Source organism: Eurosta solidaginis, chromosome 4 (assembly GCF_040869045.1).
Source record: "Eurosta solidaginis isolate ZX-2024a chromosome 4, ASM4086904v1, whole genome shotgun sequence".
Taxonomy (NCBI): Eukaryota; Metazoa; Arthropoda; class Insecta; order Diptera; family Tephritidae; genus Eurosta; species Eurosta solidaginis.
This window is the reverse complement of record NC_090322.1, coordinates 171,497,985-171,524,052: the sequence shown is the minus strand read 5'-3', so window position 1 is coordinate 171,524,052 and position 26,068 is coordinate 171,497,985. Positions and strand designations below refer to the sequence as shown.

Here is a 26,068-nt window from a genome sequence, read left to right as displayed (position 1 = left end):
GTTTGGTTACCAATGGCTCGAAGGAAACTTCAATTTGAAAACTGCTTTGAAGTTAAAAATAATTTTGAACCAGAGGGTGCGGTCGGAATGGCTCAAAATGTTCAGTTTGGTCATTCTACATCGTTTCCGAGATAATCGGAGTAGCAGCTAATAATTCTTTTTACCGAAACATACAGGATCTATATCCGGCAAAGGACCATCAACATCGATAACACTCCACAAAACCTTCGGGGAGTGTTTTTATCGCTACAAAAACAACAACAATAAGTAAAAAAAAATGGTGCGTATCGATTTTCCTATCGTGTGCTTTCTCCAGTATATGCTATATCGTAAAGATCTGGTCGATAGTAGATAAATTAGGTCTGAAGCTACACCAATAAGGTCCATTCAGTTCGTTGAAGGTGGACCTCAATCTTTCCCACAATACGCCGGATAGAACCTTAAACGTGATATTATGAAGGGTGATTCGCGGTAATAAGTGCGGTTTGAAAGCTTCCCTCTTCCCCAATATTTACAGGTAAAATTTTCGATTGTTATTCCTAACAGCCAGAACCTGAAGCTTCTCGCTTTTACGCAGTTTTGCCTCACGTTTCTTCTGAGAATATGTCAACGTCCGTACGCCAAGTGGTCCGATAGGCAGCTTCTCAATGTGTGCACTTCCTTTGCATACACTTGGACGGACTGTAGGTAGTAGCCGCAGGCGATATTTGGGATTCGTAGCGTGAGTATTTCCAAGGCAGCGATGAAAAGTCTGCAGTCAATCGCTAGGTGATCGAGCTTGGTTTAACATTCTTCTATCAGAAGATAAACAAGTAGCTTGGCGTATAATTTTCAGCTAGAACCTAGCACTGCAGTGTCGTTGCGGCAAGTTATATTGCGGAGGTTGGATTTTTCTACAGTAGAACCAAAGGTGCCTTCCTTGCGCACACTGACATTTAAGCCGCAAAGCATCACGGCGAGGGCGGTCTTCATATGGCTTTTCGAGTTTCTCATAGCCCTTATCTTCCTGGACGGCATCATTTTTGAGGCATTAAGGCTCAGCGATCCGAATAACTTTTCCCCTGTCATGACCTTTGCGAGAGATATCACAGTATTGTCATCCTGTCTTATGTCGTCTAACGTGTGGCAGCCTTTACCTTCATGAGGTCATAAGCCAGTCGGGTACACGCCTTCAAATCATAGTCCTTTCCACGTTTTTATCATAGGTAGGGGTTTTTGGGTGGCGGGTCCCAAACGAATCACACCCCGAGTATGGTCGGAGGCAAAATTATGGCCAGCATTTGCTATAGTCTCAAAGATACCTAATAAGTTTGCATAACTACATCCACCGGTACAATCTATCGCTTTACTTCCCTTGGCACCGGTTAAGCATTCACAGCTTAGTGGTGTCCGACCGACACCGTTATATTCGGTATAACATATATATCCTCCATCGCTTACAGATTTTACTGATAGCTTTGGCGAAGTCCATCTCCATGACCCTTTATTCGCCTTAGTAGGTACAGCTCTCTGACACGGTACTTTTTTCTGCCACAAATATTATCAACTAACCTAAAGTTTATTGAAAAATAAAGAAGTGGGTCCACCAGAGCCATTTGTGAGATGAATATTATAAACATAAATTGTCGAGTGTTGGCAGATCAGGTGTTTCAGGGCTAAGCTGTCTTGGACATCTCATGTCTCAACTACTCCCGATATCAGCTGGCCTCTACCAGCTGACTCATCTTTCGTTTAATAATAATAAACATTTTAGTGGATCTCGAAAGGTTGGTTCTAATTTCTCGATCATCTCTAGCAACTAAAATTTGCTTCAAGTCATTCTTAATTCGCATCGAAACAGCGCGGTTTATTCGGTATTATTTCATTATCGTTTCAGTGCCCAGTTCCAAGTGTCTCAATAAATCCTAGACTGGCGTTCATAGTTCGGCGACGAGTCTTGATCTTGACTTTGATTTGCCTAGGTCTCTGTTTAAGTGACGCAGTTTAGCACCAAATTAGCCTTTAATCTAGTCAGTAAGATTTGTTACCATTGACTTAATAAAGATTTATTTGAAATTATATCTGTGGTGCCACTTACATTAGCCACGTGCTTCCATCCACTTAGCCACTAAAAAATGAAAATCTTCAAAAAGGAAAATCATGTTCTGCGCATGCTTACAATTTTGCCAGCTTCCACTCCAAATTACGTTCTACCACTTTTTCGCAAGGTAATTTCCCCCACAACAAGAGAAATCGTTGTAATGCTGGCGAGAAAATACCAATCATAAAGAAGCTCATGTTACAGTTTTGCAAAAAAAAAAAAAAAACAATAAGAACTATTCAAGAGCCGGCCTTTGCATGTTGGTAATATGACCCTACTGAAAAGTTTTATCTTCACTATGTGCGTACTCGTTCTGTATTTGAAATACACGTGCTATGTACTCCTATATAAGATATGAACTTTTTCTCAAAACTGTTTTAGTTTCACAGTGCAGTGCTTATGTAGGTACAAACATATGTAGGTATAATTACATTAGTTTTAATATATACGCACTTACCCTCTAGGAAAAATGTCTAGTTCAAAACTGGTGACCCTTCGGAACCCCTACTAGTTCCTCCTATATTCTTTTTGAATGCTTTTAACCGGCGGATTTTTAAATGGCGATGTGCTAGGCGGTGGAAATCGTTCCCGCTGCATTGTGTTTTCTGTACTTCCGAACTACACCTTTTCCAGTTTAAGTTCAGAAAATTACAACTCAAGTTCAGAAATTTACAATTAAAGTTCAGAATTTCTAATTCAAGTTCTGGTTGTATTCAATTCAAGTTCTGTTGAATTGTAATTTTATTCAATTTCAGAAATTCCAATTTAAATTCAGAAAATTACAATTCAAGTTCAGAAATTCCAATTTAAATTCAGAAAATTACAATTCAAGTTCAGAAAATTACAATTAAAGTTCAGAAAATTGCATTTCAAATTCAGAAAATTACAATCTAAGTTCAGAAAATTAGAATTCAAGTTCAGAAAGTTTGTCAAGAATTTTTTCTTTCATGCACTTCTTAACTCACTTCTGAACTTCTTAGCTCACTTAAATGAATTTTGCTCACATGAAGGAGATAGCGAAAAACGCCGCTTCCTCTCTTCTCTCTCCTTCTCTCATAAGAGGTCAGTCACAAGGACATCCAGCTATATTCCAAAGGTCACAAGCATTCATCTGCATTGAGTATGACAGCAGTGATGACGAAATCAACAGAGCGTCCACAATCCCGCAAGTAACGTATAAGTACTGTGTGCACAGATCGAGTCTTCCTCCACCTGCCTCTTCTACATAGCAACTCTGTGGAGGTGTCCCCCTTCCATTTCTTCCAAACTGAGGTGTCGACTGAAGTACTCGATGTACCCGCCTTGGGGAAAACTTGGGCCACAGTATATCCAAGCCACCAAATAACATATAAGTATTACATTACGTAGTATGAATTGGAATAACTTTTGAAAAATAACACCCTACTTATAATTTTCTGAATTTGAATTGTAATTTCCTGCACTTGAATTGTAATTTTCTGAACTTGAAATGAAAATTCTGAACTTGAATTGTAATTTTCTGAATTTAAATTGGAATTTCTGAACTTGAATTGTAATTTTCTGAACTTGAATTGGAAATTCTGAACTTGAGTTCTAATTTTCTGAACTTGAATTGTAGATTTCTAAATTTCAATTGGAAATTCTGAACTTAAACTGGAAAAGGTGTAGATAAAATTTCCACTTTAGAAAGTTTATAAGCACTTTTTTCTTTTACTTTGAGATCTGTTTCTCTTGTTAATACTAATTCGTTGGTTCCGAAGCATTCCTCATGTTTTTTATAAAACGATTTTTCGGCAATTCCAAACCACTAAATATATTTCTGCTTTGTAAATATCAACCACCTTTTTAAGCGTTCTGATCCAAGCGAAAATTCGAAATGTTTTAGCTAAGACCTTTCTGCATTGCCGGCCTTCGGTCTTTCTATAAATGAATATCCCTGGATCGGTCTAACACCGACTACGCGAAACAAAGCATTTACTGGTAGAAGTCCTTTTATAAGTGTAAGGACTGGTAAAGAAATTCTGCGAATTGAGAACTCCTTATCAGTTTTTTAGTAATGAAACAGTAGGATTGGAATAAATTATTATTTTTGAATTGGCATGACATTTTTAAAAATATATTAGCTTCTGAAGTCAAGCCTTCAACAAATTCAAAGATTAATATGAAAAATCCCAAAGTTACTTACAAAAAGCTGGCGAAACTTACAAGATCACCCTACGACAATGCCCAAAGATCGGATTTGAAAGGGGGCTTAGTGAGGAATAAGCAAGTGGCCGCCCAAAGGGATCAGCACACGCCCGAAAAATGTCCGATACACGTCAAAGAGAAATCTTGCCAAAATAGCCAAAACCACAAATGTGTAAGTCACAGGAATCCATCAGAGAAATGCCATTAAAACATACAAAAAGGAAAAAGTTCGAAAACGGAATGCAAAAAAGACGTCAAAAAGCTTTTCTCTTGCACGTAAACTCCATGAGATCATTTTGGCAAACGAACATTTTTGTGTGATTATGGACGACAAAACCTACTTATAAATGGACCTGAGAACGTTACCAGGTACCCAGTTCAACTGCTGGCAGTCTGGAGAGGACATTCCTGATTCGGATATAACCATCCAAATAGAAAAGTTTACAGAAAGGTTCCGATTTGGCCAGCTATATATAAACACAGAAATTTACGTGAAAGAGTGTCATCAAAAACCTATTTTCCCATTCATACGTCGTCATAATGATCCAGCTATGTATATTTTGGCAAGACTTGGCCCCAGCACATTGCGCAAATGTTACCGGAAAGTGGTTCGAAGATAACAGCGTAAATTATGTTAGGAAGAACATTAATCCACTCAACGTGCCTGAGTTACGGTCAATTGAGCAATTTTGGGCTCAGAAGAAAGCAAAACTTTTGAGAATATGGAAACCAACAAAACCCGTTAAAAAAGTTAAAATAATGTGGCTAACAGTGTGGCTTAAAGTGGATAAAACAGGATGTCGATTCTTTCCATAAAAGTTCCGTCATACAGACAGAAACATAAAAACTGATAAAATTTCCATAACTGTGATTGATATAAATATGTATTTCCATGTTAATAAAAAACAAAAGTAAAGAAAAGGAACGGTTACTACTGTGGCAAATATTAGCATCATTATGCTGTTAGTAAATAATCACAACAACAAAAACAGCAAACAGCCAGACTTACATATGTACATGTACACACTAAAGCAAGCAGCCACACATATGTACAAAGCAACGAAGAATATTCCATACATATAACCATCAGCTTGAAGCAGAGAGATTATTTCAGATACATACATGTGGCCGGCAGCTAAGAGTGGTTACTCACACATACACAGGCATATGGCTATAAGAAAAACATAAACTACATACACATATTATGTACATGTATATAGCTAAGTAACCAAGCATGAGATACAACTGTTCTAGAAGGCATGTTTGTGAAAAATTGACACCTTAGAAGAAATATGCGAATCAGGTAACCGAGAGCATAGAAGAAACGCAAGCTGAGGAATCAGTAATCAGTTTGATTTAAACACGCTATTAGTGAAGTATAATTTTAATTGTGAAGTACTATCCCAAAGTAGTCTAAATAAACACCATTTTGTAATACTGAACATTGGAATTATTTATTCGATAGTTCAGCGATTCGAACGTTAGCAGAAGGTGTATAATTATCAGAAATTTCCCAAAATTCGTTACACTACTTTATTGGCATTTTTTAATTTGCAGATCTTTTTGTATCAGTTCTTATATGTGTATAAGAACAATACGAATTCACTCAAATATAAATTGCCCTTTCTTGCCAGTTTGCTTAACTATATCTATGAAGTTTACGTAAGGCAAAAGCTTTAAGATTTAGGGAAAAAAGGCATACACATAGTCGAGGCCCCTTATTACAAAACCCACACTGTTGATATTTGAACTAGAGAGAATCTAGTTAATATCTTACTATAAGTCTCGTTTTGAACCATATATTTGTATCCTTAATTATCGACTTCTCTACAGTGAACATATACAAATTTATCATGCTAACAAAACAGAACTGTTGCGCTCTATAACCTCGAGTTGCAACGATGTTGTTTTAGTTTATGCAATTTCCATTGTATTTTCTACGATTTTGTTGTAAAAGAAAATTGCTTCAAATTACATTAATTTGCTTGAGAATCTGCGCAATGACGACTTAGCTCTGACGCTGATCCATTTTTATGCTTCATGCATTTGTATTTAAATGAAGGCTTTACTGGCTAGTAGCTAGTAGAATGTGTACTATATGCTTGCTAACTGCTGACAAAATGAAATTAGAGTAGAAGCCGCATCTGGTATTTTGGTCATTTTACTATGCTTTGTTCATTTTAAGTGCAAATATATACCGCAGCCCACAAAGAGCAAGACGAAATTCACATTAACTTGCTTCGAGGGCAGCTATAGAAAGTCTCAGTCTGATACACAAATAAGTGTATCAGTTATTTTTCTCGCTGACCTATTTCACTCTTGCCCAAACTTCCAAAGTTCCTCATTATTTTATTATTCTTCCTCCTCTACTTCTCGCTCATCGCACTACTAAATGCAAGGCGAATGCAATACCAGGTGCTGTTATCCTAACAGTGAATTGCTTCTTCTTGATTATTTTCCATACAACGCCTTGTACTGAAACATGTCAGTTAATCGGAATGAATGAAAATTTTCTTTTGACTTGACATTATTCTGCACGGCGAATTGGTTGAATTCGCTTTGACACCACGTGGTATGGATTCGCCTAGACTAAATGGGATAACTATACCAAATTTGTTTGAAATAGTTGCTGAGATTTTTGTTTATCAAATGGTTGCAGAAACCATCTCGCACAACCAAACAATGCAAAAACTTTCCGGAAAAAGTTCTGAAAGTATCGGCATAAAAAATTAAGACAATCCCTAAATAGTATAGGAAGTATCTCAAATCCCGAAATGACATCGAAATTGTTTCGAAACATCTCCAAAACATCATGAAGTATTATCAAAAGGATTCAAATACAATTCCGACATCTTCCGAAATGGTATGAGAACAATCGCGAAATAGATCAAATATACCCTCAGAATTTATTGAAAACAGTCTCGAAATATTCCAAAGACAGTTCCGAAGTAATCTGCAGATAGTTCACTTTTGGGTTTTAAAACTATTTAGAAGTGATCTGGAAAACAATACGGATGTTATTTGATCATAGCCTCAAAATGGCCCTGCCATGATTAGAAAATCCTACCGAATTAGTCTTTTAATGACACGAAGTTTCGAACTGATTGGTCCGTAAATAGTCTCAAAAAATTTCTGAAATATTCAAGAAAATATCCCAGAATTATCACAAAGCAATCGCGAAATTATTCAAAAAGAGAATTGAAATTTTGTGAAGATACACTCAAAAGAAAAAAATAACTTCCTTAGAACATGCAAAATGGGATTGATTTTTCGCTAAAGAAATTTGTTTTTCAATTTAATATACAAATTGTTGAATAATGAAGAAAATTTCACAACAGCTGATTGCTTCTTCTTCATAATTTTCCATACAACGCTTTGTACAACAATATGCAAGGCGAATTCATACCAGGTGGCAAAAGCGAATTTAACCAATTCGCCATGCAGAAGAATGTCAAGTCAAAAGAAAATATTCATTGATGTTGTAGTACAAGGCGTTGTATAGAAAATAATCAAGAAGAAGCAATCAGCTGTTGGGATAACAACACCTGGAACTGAATGCGCCTTGACAATATGTCAGTTAATCGAAATCAATGAAATTTTTCTTTTGACTTCACATTCTCCCGCAGGGCAAATTGGTTGAATTCGCTTTGCTACTACCTGGTGTAAGTTCGCCTTGGTTAGTAAGACAGCTTTCCTTATTTTTAGAGAAAGTTTTTGGTTTTGAGCAATCAATTTGTATGGCGAGAAATCATTCCTATTTTGAAAAAAAAAAGTTTTCTGAGTTTACTCTCGAAATTATACGGAAGTAGTCTCAAAATTAACCCTAAATCATCCATATAAAAAATATGTTCACACTTTGGAGGACACCCAAAAACAACCTTCGGAAAAAAATGTCAAAAATCAACGCGAATTTCCAGAGACCTATAAGCTTTACTCAAAACAAGTAAGGAAGGCTAAGATCGGGTGCAACCGAACATTACATACTCAGCTGAGAGCTTTGGAGACAAAATAAGGGAAAATCACCATTTAGCAAAATGAACCTAGGGTAACCCTGGAATGTGTTTGTATGACATGTGTATCAAATGGAAAGTATTAAAGAGTATTTTAAAAAGGAGTGTGCATTAGTTCTATAGGTGGACGCCATTTAGGGATATCGCCATAAATGTGAACCATGGGTGGCTCTAGAATGTGTTTGTACGATATGGGTATCAAATTAAAAGTATTAATGAGGGTTTTAAAAGGGAGTAGCCCTTAGTTGTATATGTGAAGGCGTTTTAGAGATATCGACCAAAATGTGGACCAGGGTGACCGAGAACATCTTCTGTCGGGTACCGCTAATTTATTTATATATGTCATACCACGAACAGTATTCCTGCCAAGAATCCAAGGGCTTTTGATTTCGCCCTGCAGAACTTTTTCATTTTCTTCTACTTAATATGGTAGGTGTCACACCCATTTTACAATGTTTTTTCTAAAGTTATATTTTGCGTCAATAAACCAATCCAATTACCATGTTTCATCTCTTTTTTCATATTTGGTACAGAATTATGGCATTTTTTTCATTTTTCGTAATTTTCGGTATCGGAAAAGTGGGCGTGGTCATAGTCGGATTTCGGCCATATTTTATACCAAGCTAAAGTGACGTCAGATAAGTACATGAACTAAGTTTAGTTAAGTTATATCTTTTTTTGCGCAAGTTATCATGTTAACCGCCGAGCGGAAGGGCAGACGGTCGACTGTGTATAAAAACTGGGCGTGTCTTGAACCGATTTCGCCCATTTTCACAGAAAACAGTTATCGTCATATAATCTATGTCCCTACCAAATTTCACAAGGATTGTGAAATGTTTGTTCGACTTATGGCATTAAAAGTATTCTAGACGAATTAAATGAAAAAGGGCGGAGTTACGCCCATTTTAAAATTTTCTTTTATCTTTGTATTTTGTTGCACCATATCATTACTGGAGTCGAATGTTGACATAATTTACTTTTATACTGTAAGGATATTAAATTTTTTGTTAAAATTTGGCTTTAAAAAAATTTTTTTTTTTAAAGTGGGCGTGTTCGTAATCCGATTTCGCTAATTTTTATTTAGCACACATATAGTAATAGGAGTAACGTGCCTGCCAAATTTCATCATGATATCTTCAACGACTGCGAAATTACAGCTTGCAAAACTTTTAAATTACCTTCTTTTAAAAGTGGGCGGTGCCACGCCCATTGTCCAAAATTTTACTAATTTTCAATTTTGCATCATAAGGTCAAGGCGCCTACCTAGTTTCATCGCTTTATTCGTCTTTGGTAATGAATTATCGCACTTTTTCGGTTTACGAAATTTTCGATATCGAAAAAGTGGGCGTGGTTGTGGTCCGATTTCGTTCATTTTAAATAGCGGTCTGAGATGAGCGCCCAGGAAACTACACGCCAAATTTCATCAAGATACCTCAAAATTTACTCAAGTTATCGTGTTTACGGACGGAAGGACGGACGGACGGATATGGCTAAATGAATTTCTTTTTTCGCTGAGATAATTTTGATATATAGAAGTCTATATCTTTCTCGATTAGTTTATGCTGTTACGGATTAATGTTATGCGAACAAAGTTAATATACTCTGTGAGCTCTGCTCAGCTGAGTATAAAAAAAAATACTTGGCGCGGTTTACCTCCGAAGAGATGTACGCCGAGCTTCTCTTCAAGTTTGTGTTGTGCTCCTTTTAATTTACCCGACAAGTTGGCGGGACGGGAACGAATGGGAACGTTTTAAGCCAACTCCGGACGACATCTGAAAGGCAGATGAATTTTCAATGATGAGCTTTTCATGGCAGAAATAAATACACTCCGATTGTTTGCCGAATCACTGCCGCGTGGCGACTCCGATTAGAAAAAATGTTTCCTAATTGAAAACTCTGTTTTCTGACTTTTTATGTCACTTTGCCCGGGAGTTAAACCCAGGACCTGCGGTGTGTTGGGCATAGCACGCTACCACCACACCACGACGCCCGCCGTACTTGTACTTTGTTGCACTAATATTGTTTGGGCTACAAAACTGTATACTCAAAAAATTCTGATAATTCTAAAAAAAAATTAAAACTTTCGTAAAACCTTCGAATTTTTCTAAAACGTTTTTCATAATGGTTTTCACAGTTTCAGTTAAAAAAACATAAGAGTAGCTAACAGTATCGAAAATGACGAAAGAAAAATTAAATTGACGAATTTTTATAATAACTACCACCGCTATTTGTCTGTTCGATGTTGTATATTTTTATATGCCTACAGGTTTACTTAGCTGTCACAACACCGACACTTTTGCATATTTCGCCTTCTGGCATTTTGTGGGTTGGTCGCAATTTGATACATTGTACAAATTTACTGTCAAATCTTGAACGCCTAGAAAGGATTTTATTTATGTATTATAAAATTCATACATGTACACCATCATAAATAATATTGCAAATAACAAAAATTGCGCAAATTTTCAGCAGTAAAAATTCCTGTCGTCATAACACATTCCTAAGACCACTTATGTACATACTTAGGCACTAACAAACTTACATATGAATGCAGATATAACAAAGTATGCACATATTTAAATAGCGCATTTGGGTGCCAGACTCCAATTGCAATTATCGCAATTGCCGACAGGGCGTTGAAATTCATCTATAGCTCATATAGAGTCTTCCAAATGTACAACAAAATGCAATAAAAAAAATACAAAAATTGTTATGATATTTATAGCTTTTAAGTGTTTAGGTTTTGTTTTTTAATTTTTTCAAAAACGTCACCTATTTTTACTCAATACCTTATTTAAACTTGGTAGCACCTGGGCGACCGAGCTTTGCTCAGCAATCTTCGAGTATGCGGCATAACATACTTTGTTCTACATGTCATCATTTATCAAACTCTACTTTTTTATATGTACATATTTTATCTTATATCTCGTTTAAAGAGCAATTCATGTATATTTGTATATATGTATATATTTGTGGACGCACGTTTACGCAAATCCTCCAAACGCTGCGTACGTTCCCTCGAATGATTCATTAGCTAACCGTTGCGCCTTGCGCAAACGGCCCTGGCAACATTAAAAGAATAAGATTTTTCATCACTTACAGTTTTTGCTATATTTTCCAAGCATCTCGATTTTGCAGCACGCGTAGGGCGTTGTGCTGGCAACGTTTCTCGAGCATCTTCATGCGCCGAATTATTAATTTTAAAAATTTTTTTCGTTATACACTATGAAAGACTCACAATGTTATTACATTCCAAAAACTTGCAAATTTCACGAATGACAACTATCAGTTAGTTTAATTAAACGTCAACTTACTTCCATAAGCGCCATCTGTTGGTGAGAAGTTAAATGGTTAGATGTCGTTTTTAAATTGAACATACATATGCCTCTAGTATTCAACTGTAGCAAATTACCATGGTGAAAAATTTTCTAATAGTAATATGTGAGAAATTGCAATTATTCATTTCATATTTGCCAAAAATATGCATTTAAATATATTTTGCTAGAATTTGCCACGGTGCCTTCATATTGCATTTCAATTTTATAGCGTGTGTGAAATTAATAAAATTAAGTCGAAACATGTGTAAGATTTTTTTACGACGATTTTTTACTTTAATATTCTCCTTTAAAGCTTTAATAGAATATGAGTAAGTAGAGTATTATTTCGTCTAACCCCAACCCTAAATGGCAACCCTACTTAAAAATGTCCATATTGTAATGCGGAGTGAAATACGTTTCGTTTGATTCCCATATCGCCATATCTCATGCAATTTTTTTTAAATTTCGAATACGTGGCAACTCTAAATGGCAATCCCACTCAAAAATGTCCCTATTGCAATGCGGAGTGAAATACCTTTTGTTTGATACCCATATAGGCATATCCCATGCAATTTTTTTTAATTTCCAGTAGGTGGCAACCATAAATGGCAACCCTACTCAAAAATGTCCCTATTGTAATGCGGAGTGAAATACCTTTCGTTTGATACCCATATTGGCATATCTCATGCAATTTTTTTTTTATTTCGAATAAGTGGCAACCCTAAATGGCAACCCCACTCAAAAATGTCCCTATTGTAATGCGGAGTGAAATACCTTTCGTTTGATACCCATAACGGTATATCTCATGCAATTTTTTTTAATTTCCAGTAGGTGGCAACCCTAAATGGCAACGTCACTCAAAAATGTTCCTATTGTAATGCGGAGTGAAATACCTTTCGTTTGAAACCAATATCGGCATATCTCATGCAATTTTTTTTAATTTCGAATAAGTGGCAACCCTAAATGGCAACCCCACTCAAAAATTTTCCCTATTGTAATGCGGAGTGAAATACCTTTCATTTGAAACCAATATCGGTATATCTCATGCAATTTTTTTAATTTCGAATAGGTGGCAGCCCTAAAAGGCAACCCCACTCAAAAATTTTCCCTATTGTAATGCGGAGTGAAATACCTTTCGTTTGATACCCATATAGGCATATCTCATGCAATTTTTTTTTTTAATTTCGAATAGGTGGCAACCCTAAATGGCACCTCCACTCAAAAATATCCCTATTGTAATGCGGAGTGAAATACCAGTAGGTGGCAACCCTAAATGGCAACCCTACTCAAAAATGTCCCTATTGTAATGCGGAGTGAAATACCTTTCGTCTGATACCCATATCGGCATATCTCATGCAACTTTTTTAATTTCGAATAGGTGGCAACCCTGAATGACAACCCCACTCAAAAATATTCCTATTGCAATGCGGAGTGAAATACCTTTCGTTTGATAGCCATATCGGCATATCTCATGCAATTTTTTTTTTTATTTCCAGTAGGAGGCAACCCTAAATGGCAACCCTACCCAAAAATGTCCCTATGGTAATGCGGAGTGAAATACCTTTCGTTTGATACCCATATCGACATATCTCGTGCATTTTTTTTTAATTTCCAGTAGGTGGCAACCCTAAATGGCAACCCTACTCAAAAATGTTCCTATTGTAATGCGGAGTGAAATACCTTTCGTTTGATACCCATATCGGCATATCTGATGCAATTTTTTTTAATGTCGAATAGGTGGCAACCTTGTGAAACATTCTGAGTGGCAACACCTAGGTAGAAAGTCTTAGAAGGTGATACATTATCTCTGTGCCAAATTTCATTTAAATCGGTTGAGCCGTTCCCGAGATCGTTCGGCTATACAAACATAAAATATACGAATATATTTGCTCGTTTAAAGTTATAAGATATGACTTATTGGTACGTATGTGTATATGTATTTGACTATAATTTAAAGCTCAGTTTTACACTTCAACGAATTTAACTAATACAAAATTTGTGGTTTGAAAACTCAAAAGTGCAAACAAGTGCTGTCCGCACTAACGCCTCCTTGTCAAAACTGCCATGAATGAAAAGCTAATAAATAAATAAGAAAAGTATATTTCAAAACATTTTAAAATTCAAAAGTAAACAATAAATAAATAACAAAAAAACTAAATTTTTTCTTTTCTCTTTTCTTTATTTTGCAGTTATCGAATACATTCGTCCATAAAAATTGGTGAGTGTCAATTCTTTTGTTTACATCTTCTATACATGAGAAAATTGAATGGGTGAAATTTCACTTTCTAATATTTGAACAAACAAAAGTGCATAACCACTCACGCATACATACATATCCACACACATACATGCCACGTCCAACGAAAACTCTCAATTTTCGTTGAGGTAGGGTGGCGTTGCAGGGCAAGCTTACTTGGACAATATGAAGGATCGTTGTAATAGCAAATAAGATAACGGTGAAGTGAGCTATAACTACTTAGATAAGACCGATTACGACCCTGGATAAGTCCCGCGGAGATCATAGTGAGCCTAGACCGGAATACTTTCGCGTATTTATGGTAAAAGCTGGACAAACAAGCATGAAGTGCCTCGATAATTCCACGTCGCCATGCTCCATGAAGCTGCAGCAAGAGGATGTATGTTGAGGCGTACTCTCCATTGATAGACGGGCCTTAGTGACACACAATAATAATTTCGGAACTACTTTGGAACAGATTCCTAACAATATCGGAATTTTTTTTGGTTTTATTTCCGGATTATTTAGGTCCCATTTATGGTTTTGTTGAGAAGATTTCGAAACTACTTTCGAACCGGTTAGCAATACATACGGGACTATCTTGGAGTTGATTTAGAGAATATTTTCTGAATTCTTTCCTCTATTTAAAACGATTTCCGTAATGTCCCGTCTACTGTGTACACACACACACACACACACACCCCCCCCCCCCCCCCCCTTCTCCTTTTTTCCCTAATACTTTATGTTGTATAGCTGCTAATCAACGATTGCCGTAATGTGCTCTGTGTCAGATGTAAGGTGAGTTTGAGCTCCGTTTTATCATCTTCCTTCTATACCATCTAATATATGCTCCGAAGGCCTTTGCGCACGTATACTAAAACAGAGCTTTTCTTTTGCTATGCGAGAATTATGCCAAAATTTTTGTTGCAAGCTGAGAAAGGGAGTTTTTGATAGCCTAGGGAACAGGACATGTTTGGTTTTTGAGAACAAAGTGCTGTGACCGTAATACACTAATCGTTTGAAGGAATTTACGTAAAAATAGTTTCACGTCAGCATAGGCGACCAGATTTGTTCCTTTTGCTCGGAGGGTTTGCAGTACTACATTAGCCAGTGTCCATATAAGAGGCGACAACACATCTTCCTGAATACACTAAATGCCTGGAAGCCAGACCGACTATACTCATTGACGATTTAAACAAATCTTTATTTCCGAGCTGCATCTATACGGGGAATGTAACATCGTTTCGTATTTTCAAGTAAATAAGCCGCAGGATGAAGGAAGAGAGGCATTTTGTTATGGAATCTCTGGCATCCTCAAGGTTTAAAATTCTACATTAAGTGGGAAAGTAATCCGTAGGCTTCGATAGGCTTCCGGTACATAATCATCTTTTAATCATCTTCACAAAATTGCAAGTAGGTGGGATACCAATTTCTACCCAATCATGTCCCCCGAATTGGTTATGCTCGAATAATTTGGAAGCAAATCTATCTTGTTCTGATCTGCTATGTCAGAGACGTCAGTTTACGACAACGAAACGAAAGGTACAGGTGCCCAAGGGTATTGCGTATTACCTAGAGCATCTACATTCGATTCAATTCTACCCAGGAGGATGGGCGCTAGGAAATCCGCGTGACATTTTCCAAGGATATTGCTTTGATATGGCACCAATATTATAGTTATTTTTAAATAGTTTGACGTAGCCGCAAGCATGTTCAGGCATTTCCATACCATCTATGATCGAACCACAGTCGAATTTAGGGCTTTAATAGCCGTTATCGGCTATCAGAGTAGACAGCATTCAATCCACCGCATCCCTTATAGGTGCAACTTCAGCTTGTGTTACTAAAGTGATCGGGGAACTTAAACTTTCAGCTTACATTGATCTCCTGAAAGTTAGTCCCGCTTCCCCTCCAAGCTTCTCGTCCTATTTCAGCGCATCTGTGAACAATTAATTTCGTACCCCACTCCTACCTTACCCTAAAGTGTCAGCCGGATTCCGGAAGTCCCGAAAGCAGGCATTTTGTACATCCTCGTAAAAATTACCTACTTCGGTTATTCATAGCCAGTCCACATAGCTGAGCCCGCTTTGTCACTGATTTCAGATAGCCTTGCATAGTATCGCGCATGATGTCCGGTAACAACCGATATCCACAAGTTATTATTTTGTTACCGGACTTATTTTCGGAGGTAAAACTATCGTCGAGCTATCGGCTTGTTTCCACCGCGTCATAGCCTTGTTACTGGTTTCCAATCGGCTTGTTATCGAGGTGCTACAAATGTGCAATCGATTTTGTGTTGAGGTTTCATCGGTATCTGTTTTATAACTAGCCAATATGCCATGAACAACTAATCGATAACATACCGATAACAAATTGTTGATACTTACTTAAGAAATCGATAACTTATTGATAACATATCGAAGAATTAACGATAGATAACTGACATCTTTTCGATAAGAAATGTATAACCTTTCGATAGAAATATATAATTTGTCAATAAAAAACATCGATAACTCTACGTTAGATTTTGTTATCGATAGCAAGTTTATAGCACTTCGACAACAAATCGTTAACTCGTCTACGCTTCGTTGACGAATACATACCGATAGCCCGTCGATAAGAATTAGATAACTCACCCATATCCCGTCGACAACAAACCGATAACTCGTCGATAACATACCGTTAATACTTCGATAATAAATTGATAGCACGCCGTCCGCTCCCGCTCTTCAGTTTTGACTTCTAAACTATCTCTTACGTTCCCCCCTTTATTTAAATTTTTTTTTGTGAGTAAAGATGTTTACACATCAAAAATTCTAACAATGGTCGGTTGGCATGTTACTTCATAATAATTTGCTCTGACAGTTTCCCTAACAATAATTGAAAGTGATTTTCTTCTTTTCCGCTCTTTGCTTTCTATTTATAAGGAAAAGTATAAAGCGGTCAAACCAGCAGACCAAGCACTTAATTTCAGTTGTTTTGGGTGTTGACTTTCGGTTGAAAACAATTGTTTTTTTTGGCTTCTGCACTTTTCACTTTTCAACAAATATGTAGAAAAATAGAGCTACTCATATAATTACATACGTATTTCATACAACCCAAGCTCGTATATATGGTAACTAATTTTTACTTACTTACTCGGTATACATTTTTAGGTAATTATTTAACAGTAAGCAATAAAGAAGCAATAAAATGAAAGTCCATTCAAGTGTCGCATTTTTACGCTTGGGTATATACTTAATTATGTATTTTTGTACAAACAACAGCAAAGTGTAAAATCCACGTAGACTTCCGCATTTTACCATTGCGGCAGTCATATATTTCGTTTGACGAGCTTATCGTCGTGTGTTGTTTAGGCCAAGTCAAATGCGCATGCGTAGCGGTCATAATGTGAGGCGTGCTTATTATACGTATGTATATGGGTGGGGTGTATGTAAAACATTCATGTGGGCAGATCTGCATGCTTATTATGTTTATGCGGTAGTAAATACTTGACGCTTTACTCCCAAGGCTGTAATTGTTGTTGGTGATTGTTTATCATATTTTTTGTGTAGCTGCTGACCGTTTTTATTGTTATATATTTATTTTTCTCGTTTTGCTTTAAATCCCTGCTGTCATTTTCGCTTTCAAACAAGAAACGAGCCACTCGGTCTACCATGAATTATTTGCATTTTTTTTTTTCACGTTCACACATAGCACTTGGCTTCATAAAAATCTGTTTGTTGCCGCTGTTTCTGTTGCTTAGTTTTCTGGTTTGCTAAAAAGTCTTTACTAAGTGTATGACGAGTGTCAAAAATTACAATTTTTTTTTTTTCTTAGATAATCTTGGTTGAATATTGCATGTTAGCAAGCTGTAACACAAGGACATATTGTGATAGATTTACTACTATTATTATTAGGCCTGGAAGCACTGCGACCTTTGTGTAGATCTATTGTGCATGACTTTTCAGTCTAATTTTGTATGTGGAGGCTTTTAATATATTTAAGTAATTCTTCATGTTTTTACTCCATATCACAAAGGGATTAAAAGTCACACCACCTAGATGGGATAGTCTCTGCTTTGCCAGAGCGACGCATGCGCAGAGAATGTGAACCGACGTTTCATCCTCCAGCTCACAGAAATGTCAGATTTGAGTACCGGATAGATGCAACAAACTTAGGTGATATCATAGACCACAGTGTTCCGTATAGTACCCAGTGAGAGTTCGTAGGTCCTGCCTACTTAGTTAATGAGTTTGGCTGATACTTTCGTTGCCGGAAGTATAAATAGTTTGGCCTGTTTTTGCCCTGGGCTGTCAATCCAGTGACGTCTGAATTGTTTTGTTTCCCACTTACTTATGGTTTTCCTGGTGTGTGCTTTTGTGAGTACACAAAAGGGCTCTGGACCATAGAATGCTGCTGTAGCACCCTGCTTTGCTAAGTAATCTGCATGTTCATTACCTTCATGTCGCTGATGTCCGTGAACCCATCCTAAGATAGATTTAAAAATTAGCCTCATTGAACTATTAGAAATTTGGGTTTAAAGGATTGCATCAAGGATTACCAATCAACGGCCTTAATGGCTCTTTGCGGCTCACAACAAGATCACTTTGGCTCTTTTTAGCTGTCAACAAGAAACAATTAAGATAAGGGCGGCTACCTGGGTTCACGCCTCGGGCAAAGCAACATAAAACTTTAAGAAAGAAATTTTTTCAATTAGAAGAAAGTTCGGCAAGCACTCCGAAAGTATCCCTGGCATGAAAACTTTATCAGTGAAAACTGAGAGGCCTTGAGGCCTTGCGGACGCCGTTCGGAGTCGACATAAAACATTTAGGTCCCGCCCCGCAAATTTGTGGGAAAAATTAAAAGTAGCAAATTGAAAGAGAAGCTCGGCCTAAAATCTTATCGAAGGTAATCGCGTCTTACATTATTTGTCTGTTTTTTATTTATGAATATCTAGTCAGGATTCCTGATATAACTTTATTTACTGTAGCGAGTCCTCGAGTCGCCTCCGTTTCCAGTTAATTCGCCATTTTGATGTCTCAATTCGTGTATTAACCAGTAAAAAATGTTTCAAGAAAACTGATTAATGTTCGAAGGTTCCCACATCCAATTTTGTTCGACCCCTTGAGTTTAAATATTTGAGAAGCTCTTCAGGCCCATCTAAGTTTATTAAGTAAATTTCTTCAACGAAAGTGGATCGATTGCTCCTACATGCACTAGAGAACTGCATACGCTTTCACTTATTATTGTTCTCGTCGAATAAGTGCTGAAAAATACAAGCCTTGATGAGATCCAGGCTGCAAGGATCTCTTTCGCTACTGAAATATCAAGTGCCAACTTATGTCGTGCTAGCTCATCAGAAATCTCGTTCCTTTTTATGCTACGATGTCCTTGCTCACAAAATAGTGGGCTCGACAGATTCACGGCCACTCTACCCACTGACTAAACATATTTGGTAATATCGTTGGTGACCCGGGAGGTGTTGTTTGCATCCACTTATGCTTTACTATCCTAGATAATCCTAGACATTGAGGAAATCAAATTGAAACATTGTTTCTTCGTTCGAGAGATGCATTGGTAGAGGCTTAATTCCGGATCTCTGATTGAGGTTATTATCTTTCCAATTACTCCTTGTAGAAAAACGATTCTTACAATTTGTATCTAAACCGTCATACTTTATGTCTTAGACTATATAGTCGCTTTATATGTAGAAGTCGTTTATATTCCCTCGTTCCAGAGTTCCGATATCCGAATGCTTAAAATATTCTGCGATGCCATTTCCCTTATGAATAGATCGGGCCATATCCCGTTCGGAGGCTCTGTCTATTATGATTCAATGACACGCAGCACACCGTTGAATTTTTACCAGCAAGGTACTTGACCTCGTTCAACACTACAAGCGGTAGCCCCTTTGTTAAAAGAGTGGTTTCAACTCAAACACCTTGTGAACAGAATTATTTGACTTATCAGTTAGTCCATAGGATTCAAACAATATGCCACAATACAAAATGTGCAAGAAGAGTACACAAAAACATTTCTCCTTCACCGAATTTCCAGGCCAACAGTATAGACCAGATCTTGGCAGCCCAGCCCGAATTTTTCAGGTCCTTAAAGAGGTCGTTCAGAACTACGATCCTGGGGACAAGAAATAGTACACTACCTTGTAGCGTATCCCTTCCTTCTCTAAACTGCTCCTTATACGCGGTACTCAGTGGGCGCTGTAATGTAAGTGGAAGTGGTATGCTATATAGGGGAATATAGAATGTAAGTGTAGTCACTACACTGTAGGCTAATGTGGGAACAATGTACGGTATAGACGAGTTATTGACTTAATATTGAAGTGCTAAAGATTTGCTGGTGATAATAAAAGTTATCGATATGTTATCCTATTTATATCGACGAGCTATCGGTCTTTGATCGGTTTGTTATAGATTTTTTATCTTTCTTAATTTATCGATTTATTGTCGATTGCTAATCCGAAAATTACAAAAAGTTATTGTTTTATTTTTGATAAGTTATCGATTTTTCATCGCAGTCATACCAACTAACTATCGGTCTGTTATCTAAAAGGTATCGATTTGTCTTATAAATTTTTTATCGGCCTGTCATCGATTGGCTATCGAAAATGTAATGATTTGTTATCAAAAAGTTATCGATTTAGTATCAAAAAATTATCGACTTCTCGAAGTGAAACCCATTATTTATGGGCATCTTATCGATTTGTTATCGATGACTGATCGATTTATTATAAAAGAGATATGATAAAACTGCGATATAAAATCGATGATACATTTGTAGCCCTTCGATAACAACTCAGTCGATGACTTGACGACAACAAGGCGATAACGAACGGCATATAAAAATTTGGTTTCGATGATAAAAAAAAAAATGAAAAAAAAAACTTGGCGCGATTTACCTCCCAAGAGATTTAGGCCGAGCTTCACTTCAAATTTGCGTCGTGCTCCTCTTTAATTTATCCTACAAACTCGTGGAACAGGACCAACATGTTTCATGCCGCCTCCAAACGGCATCTGCAAGGCAGATTAATTTTTTCCTTAGAAGCTTTTCATGGCAGAAATGCACTGGCAGTGTTTGCCAAATCACTGCCGAGGGGTGATTGCGCTTAAAAATCGATTTTTACAATTGCAAACACTTTACTTTTCTTTTCTTTTTCTAAATTTTCGATTTGCTTTGCCCGGGACTTGAACCCAGAACCGTCAGTGTAGTAGGTAGAGCAGGTTACCACCGCACCAACACACCATCGCCACCTATAATAAGCCGATAAGAAGTCTATAATAAACCAATTAGTTGTCAGCACCGATTTTCACCGATAAACAGGTGATGAAGCTCTTTTCAAATATCCCGAATATTTTTTGCTTTTCCTAAAGTTACCTCCGTTGCGATCTAACTTCAACCCCTCGGCGAGCTTTAGTTAACTTAAAAACATTCATTACACATTAAACCTCACCGCAAGAATTTGAAACTAATCCTTTTTTTCTAAATTAGTGAAAGGGAAAGAGAGTTCCACATTAATTTTTTTTACTTCGAAAACGATAGCCTCAAAGGCAACTAAGGACCGTCATCATTTCAAAAACTCAAAAGCGGCCATAAAAGTGTTTAATTATCGGTTTGTTTTTTCTTTTTTCTTTCTCTTTTTATTATCAGACCAATACCCGAATATTTCTGCATCAAACCGACAATTCGACATTGATCAATTTCCGCCTCTTCATCAATAAAATTTTCTAAGCTTCTTTTAATCATCTGACCAGAGTAGGTTAATGAAGAAAACGTCGTTAATCTTGCTCTCATTCAATTTAATGACGTTCATAAAAGCAAACGCAGATTAAAAATTTAATACATTTTTATGTAAGTAGCAAAGTTAAGCTTGTTTTTTTATATCGATCCATACGTATGTCTGTTCGATTGCAGCAAATTAATTGCGTTTTAACAGCAAGAAAAAATAAGTAAGTAAGAAGGCTAAGTTCGGGTGTAACCGAACATTACATACTCAGCTGAGAGCTTTGGAGACAAAATAAGGGAAAATCACCATTTAGCAAAATGAACCTAGGGTAACCCTGGAATGTGTTTGTATGACATGTGTATCAAATGGAAGGTATTAAAGAGTATTTTAAAAAGGAGTGTGCATTAGTTCTATAGGTGGACGCCATTTAGGGATATCGCCATAAATGTGAACCATGGGTGGGTCTAGAATGTGTTTGTACGATATGGGTATCAAATTAAAAGTATTAATGAGGGTTTTTAAAGGGAGTAGCCCTTAGTTGTATATGTGAAGGCGTTTTAGAGATATCGACCAAAATGTGGACCAGGGTGACCGAGAACATCATCTGTTAGATACTGCTAATTTATTTATATATGTAGTACCTGCCAAGATTTCAAGGGTTTTTTATTTCGCACTGCAGAACTTTTTCATTTTCTTCTACTTAATATGGTAGGTGTCATACCCATTTTACAAAGTTTTTTATAAAGTTATATTTTGCGTCTATAAAGCAATCCAGTTACCATGTTTCATCCCTTTTATCGTGTTTGGTATAGAATTATGGCATTTTTTTCATTTTTCGTAATTTTCGATATCGAAAAAGTGGGCGTGGTCATAGTCGGATTTCGGCCATATTTTATACCAAGCTAAAGTGACTTCAGATAAGTACGTGAACTAAGTTTAGTTAAGATATATCTTTTTTTGCGCAAGTTATCATGTTAACCGCCGAGCGGAAGGGCAGACGGTCCACTGTGTATAAAAACTGGGCGTGTCTTGAACCGATTTCGCCCATTTTCACAGAAAACAGTTATCGTCATATAATCTATGTCCCTACCAAATTTCACAAGGAGTGGTAAATGTTTGTTCGACTTATGGCATTAAAAGTATTCTAGACGAATTAAATGAAAAAGGGCGGAGTTACGCCCATTTTAAAATTTTCTTTTATCTTTGTATTTTGTTGCACCATATCATTACTGGAGTCGAATGTTGACATAATTTACTTATATACTGTAAAGATATTAAATTTTTTGTTAAAATTTGACTTAAAAAAAAAAATTTTTTTTAAAGTGGGCGTGTTCGTAATCCGATTTCGCTAATTTTTATTTAGCACACATATAGTAATAGGAGTAACGTGTCCACCAAATTTCATCATGATATCATCAACGACTGCCAAATTACAGCTTGCAAAACTTTAATATTACCTTCTTTTAAAAGTGGGCGGTGCCACGCCCATTGTACAAAATTTTTCTAATTTTCTATTTTACGTCATAAGGTCAACGCACCTACCAAGTTTCATCGCTTTATCCGTCTTTGGTAATGAATTATCGCACTTTTTCGGTTTTTCTAAGTTTTCGATATCAAAAAAGTGGGCGTGGTTGTAGTGAATTTCTTTTTTCACCCAGATCATTTTGATATATATCTATCTCGATTAGTTTATGCTGTTACGCATTACCGTTATGCGAACAAAGTTAATATACTCTGTGATCTCTGCTCAGCTGAGTATAACAAGTAAGGCCGGGACTGTATCTGGCTGTGCTGAAGACTTCATACCTTTCATGAATGTGGCTGAACAATAATTTTATCCAATTCGTAATATACAAATAATCGGCTGTAGAAGATAAGAAATACATATATGTGACCCGGCCTATTAAAAGGTGGCTTATGACTCAAAAAAGAAATTGCGAGAAACAGCTGTTAAAGATAAACAATGCGTTTCTTCTCCGTTTCTTAGTAGTTTTTCTTTTGCATTATGAACAGTCATGCCCAAAAGGCAAAGCACAAACCAGTTTTTGACCGATATTTTGGCTCCATTGCCATCGAAAAAATGCTATCAAAAAAATCTGAGGATGCTTCAGCAGCCAGCAAAGTGGCATCGAAGGAAGCAAAGGCTTCATCGTCTTTCATGTGTGCTCTTCTTTCTCTACATTTTCTAGCAAGTTAGGACGTTCTCAAATACTATCGAAACCAGAAAAAAGTGGAAACATTTTTTTTTAGTCATAAGCAACCTTTTCATAGACCGGGTCACTTATAGTGAACAGATGCACATACCTAAGCGGTTTTTAAGATAAATATATGTAAAATAAAAAATTGGTAGGTACTTTGTGTGAGGATGCAAAGTTGCACGTTTTTTGTGGTCTGCATGAAAAAACTGTGACCATGAATCACTTATTTCAACAATATATGACGAAAGCGTAAGTATTTGGTGAAATTTTAAGCTTCTTGCTGTAAAATGGGGCAGTAATTACGAAACTGGCGGCCGGCGTGGTGTGAAGGTAGCATGATCCACCATCCACACCGCAGATCCTGGGTTCATGCCCCGAGTAAAGCAACATCAAAATTTTAGAAACAAGTTTTTTCAATTAGAAAACAAATTTCTAAGCTGCGTTGCCCCTCGGCAGTGTGGCAAGCACTTCGAGCGTATTTCTCAGTGAAAACTCATCTGCCTTACAGATTCCGTTTATGCATAAAACAAGTAGGTCCCGTCCTGTCAATTTGTAGGAAAAATCAAGAGGAGCTCTACGCAAATTGGAAGAGAAGCTCGGCCTAAAATCTCTTCGGAGGTTATCACGCCTTACTTTTTTTTTATTAATTACGAAAAACTTCTTATCTGAACAATCGGTTGTAGGGGATATTTTCATTTTTACATTTATGTACAACATACGAAAGCATATGGTGAAGTTGGAAGCTTCAATCTGATAAATTGATGAGGATATGGTAAAAATCTTCTTTTCTGAAAAATCGGTTGTATGGGGGATATATTGTAGTGTTGCGTGGAATTCACCTAATTTCGAATGCGCTTAACGTTAAAAATATACATACACACCAACGTTCATATTTAACTGACCCAGATAACCACTATGAGTTCATTCGCATTTGCCAAACCGCCCAATATATAGATTCGTCATACCAACCAGCTTATATGCAGATCATATTGACAATATGTAGGTCAATAAAATAATATGCTGACAAACAATTATTTATTATGAAATCATGTACTTTTTAGTATGTAAGCATTAATGTAATTATGTATGTGTAGTTTAAGAATTTTTGTATAAATAGAAATGGATTTCTTTAATATGCAAGAATCACTTTTTAACGCTACACATCGGCGTTCCTCTTTGTTTATTTAACGTCCTTACAATATGCTTTAGTCGTTCCATCCGACCGGTTCCGACAAATGTCTAATCGGATACATAAATATACCCGCTCGCCAGATTTGATCAAGATATCTCAAAAATTGAGGGACTAATTTGCATACAAACAGACAGACGGATATGGCGAAATCAACTCAGCTCTTCATCCTGATCATTTCTGTATACTTATGGGTGGGTCTATCTCTTTCTTTAAGGACATACAATTTTGAGATTCGTGACAAAATTAATATACCTTTACATTTTCATGAAAGGTGTAAAAAAGTCCTAAGCACAAGTCAAAGCAACTTAATGCTGAAAAACAATAAATTTGTAGAAGAAAAAAACTAATAATATTCAAAATGGCATAAGCCAACGTACAAACATCGATCAAATGCTTTTGGCAGTGTCGTTAGCAACAAAAATAAGCCAAACAAGCAAAAAGTTGTTGCCTCCTTCCACTATTATGACTAAAACATCTCCATCGCTCAGTCAACAATCCATACCTACACTACAAGTCGGAGTCAACAACATTTATGTATTTAAAGTAGCAAAAAAATAATAATAACATTAACAATTGCGAACATATCTTCTTTTTTTGGCACTCTCGTTTGCCTTTGGCATAACTGAGACTCCCTCCATGCGTGCGTGCCACATGACATTACATGACGCGACTCTACAACACGATTGGCGAAAGGTGTATCCTATTGTTTACTTATACATATTTTGTTTTTGTTGCTAAACTTTATTACATTTATTGTTGTTGTTGTTGTTGTGAAGCTTGTTATAGGCTGCTTATGATTAAACGAACAATCGGCTATTGCAAACGGCTACACAGTTCGAGACGCAATGACAGCCATCAATGCACAGATACGAGTCGATACGCATGCGCTTGTACAACGGGGAAAAACACTTTCTAATGACATTTTAACCAGTTCAAATGTCTTGCAGTGATTTTAAATACAAAAAGTAATTACGATAATGAAAATTTTATTATGCAGTTATGCTCGTGCATTCATTTATTTGTATTTAATTACTTATTTAGCTTTTCGTATACACAAATGATTGAATAGTAGCGAATTTGAACAAGAAGTAATCAAATTTATTCAAATTTAAATTAACTATCGTTAAATGTTCGTATTGAAAATAA

At 36.6% G+C, this 26,068-nt stretch overlaps 1 protein-coding gene across 10 annotated transcripts in view; it reads left to right on the top strand.

Annotated features, from left to right (window-relative positions):
- The window catches only part of LOC137250634 (peptidyl-prolyl cis-trans isomerase G), a 546,463-nt gene that overhangs the window by 95,437 nt on the left and 424,958 nt on the right, over nt 1-26,068 (top strand). For all 10 annotated transcript variants that reach the window (XM_067783772.1, XM_067783770.1, XM_067783771.1 and 7 more), the window contains one exon: nt 13,763-13,791. The gene's annotated coding sequence lies outside the window, so the exon portion shown is untranslated. The remainder of the gene's footprint in view (nt 1-13,762; nt 13,792-26,068) is intronic.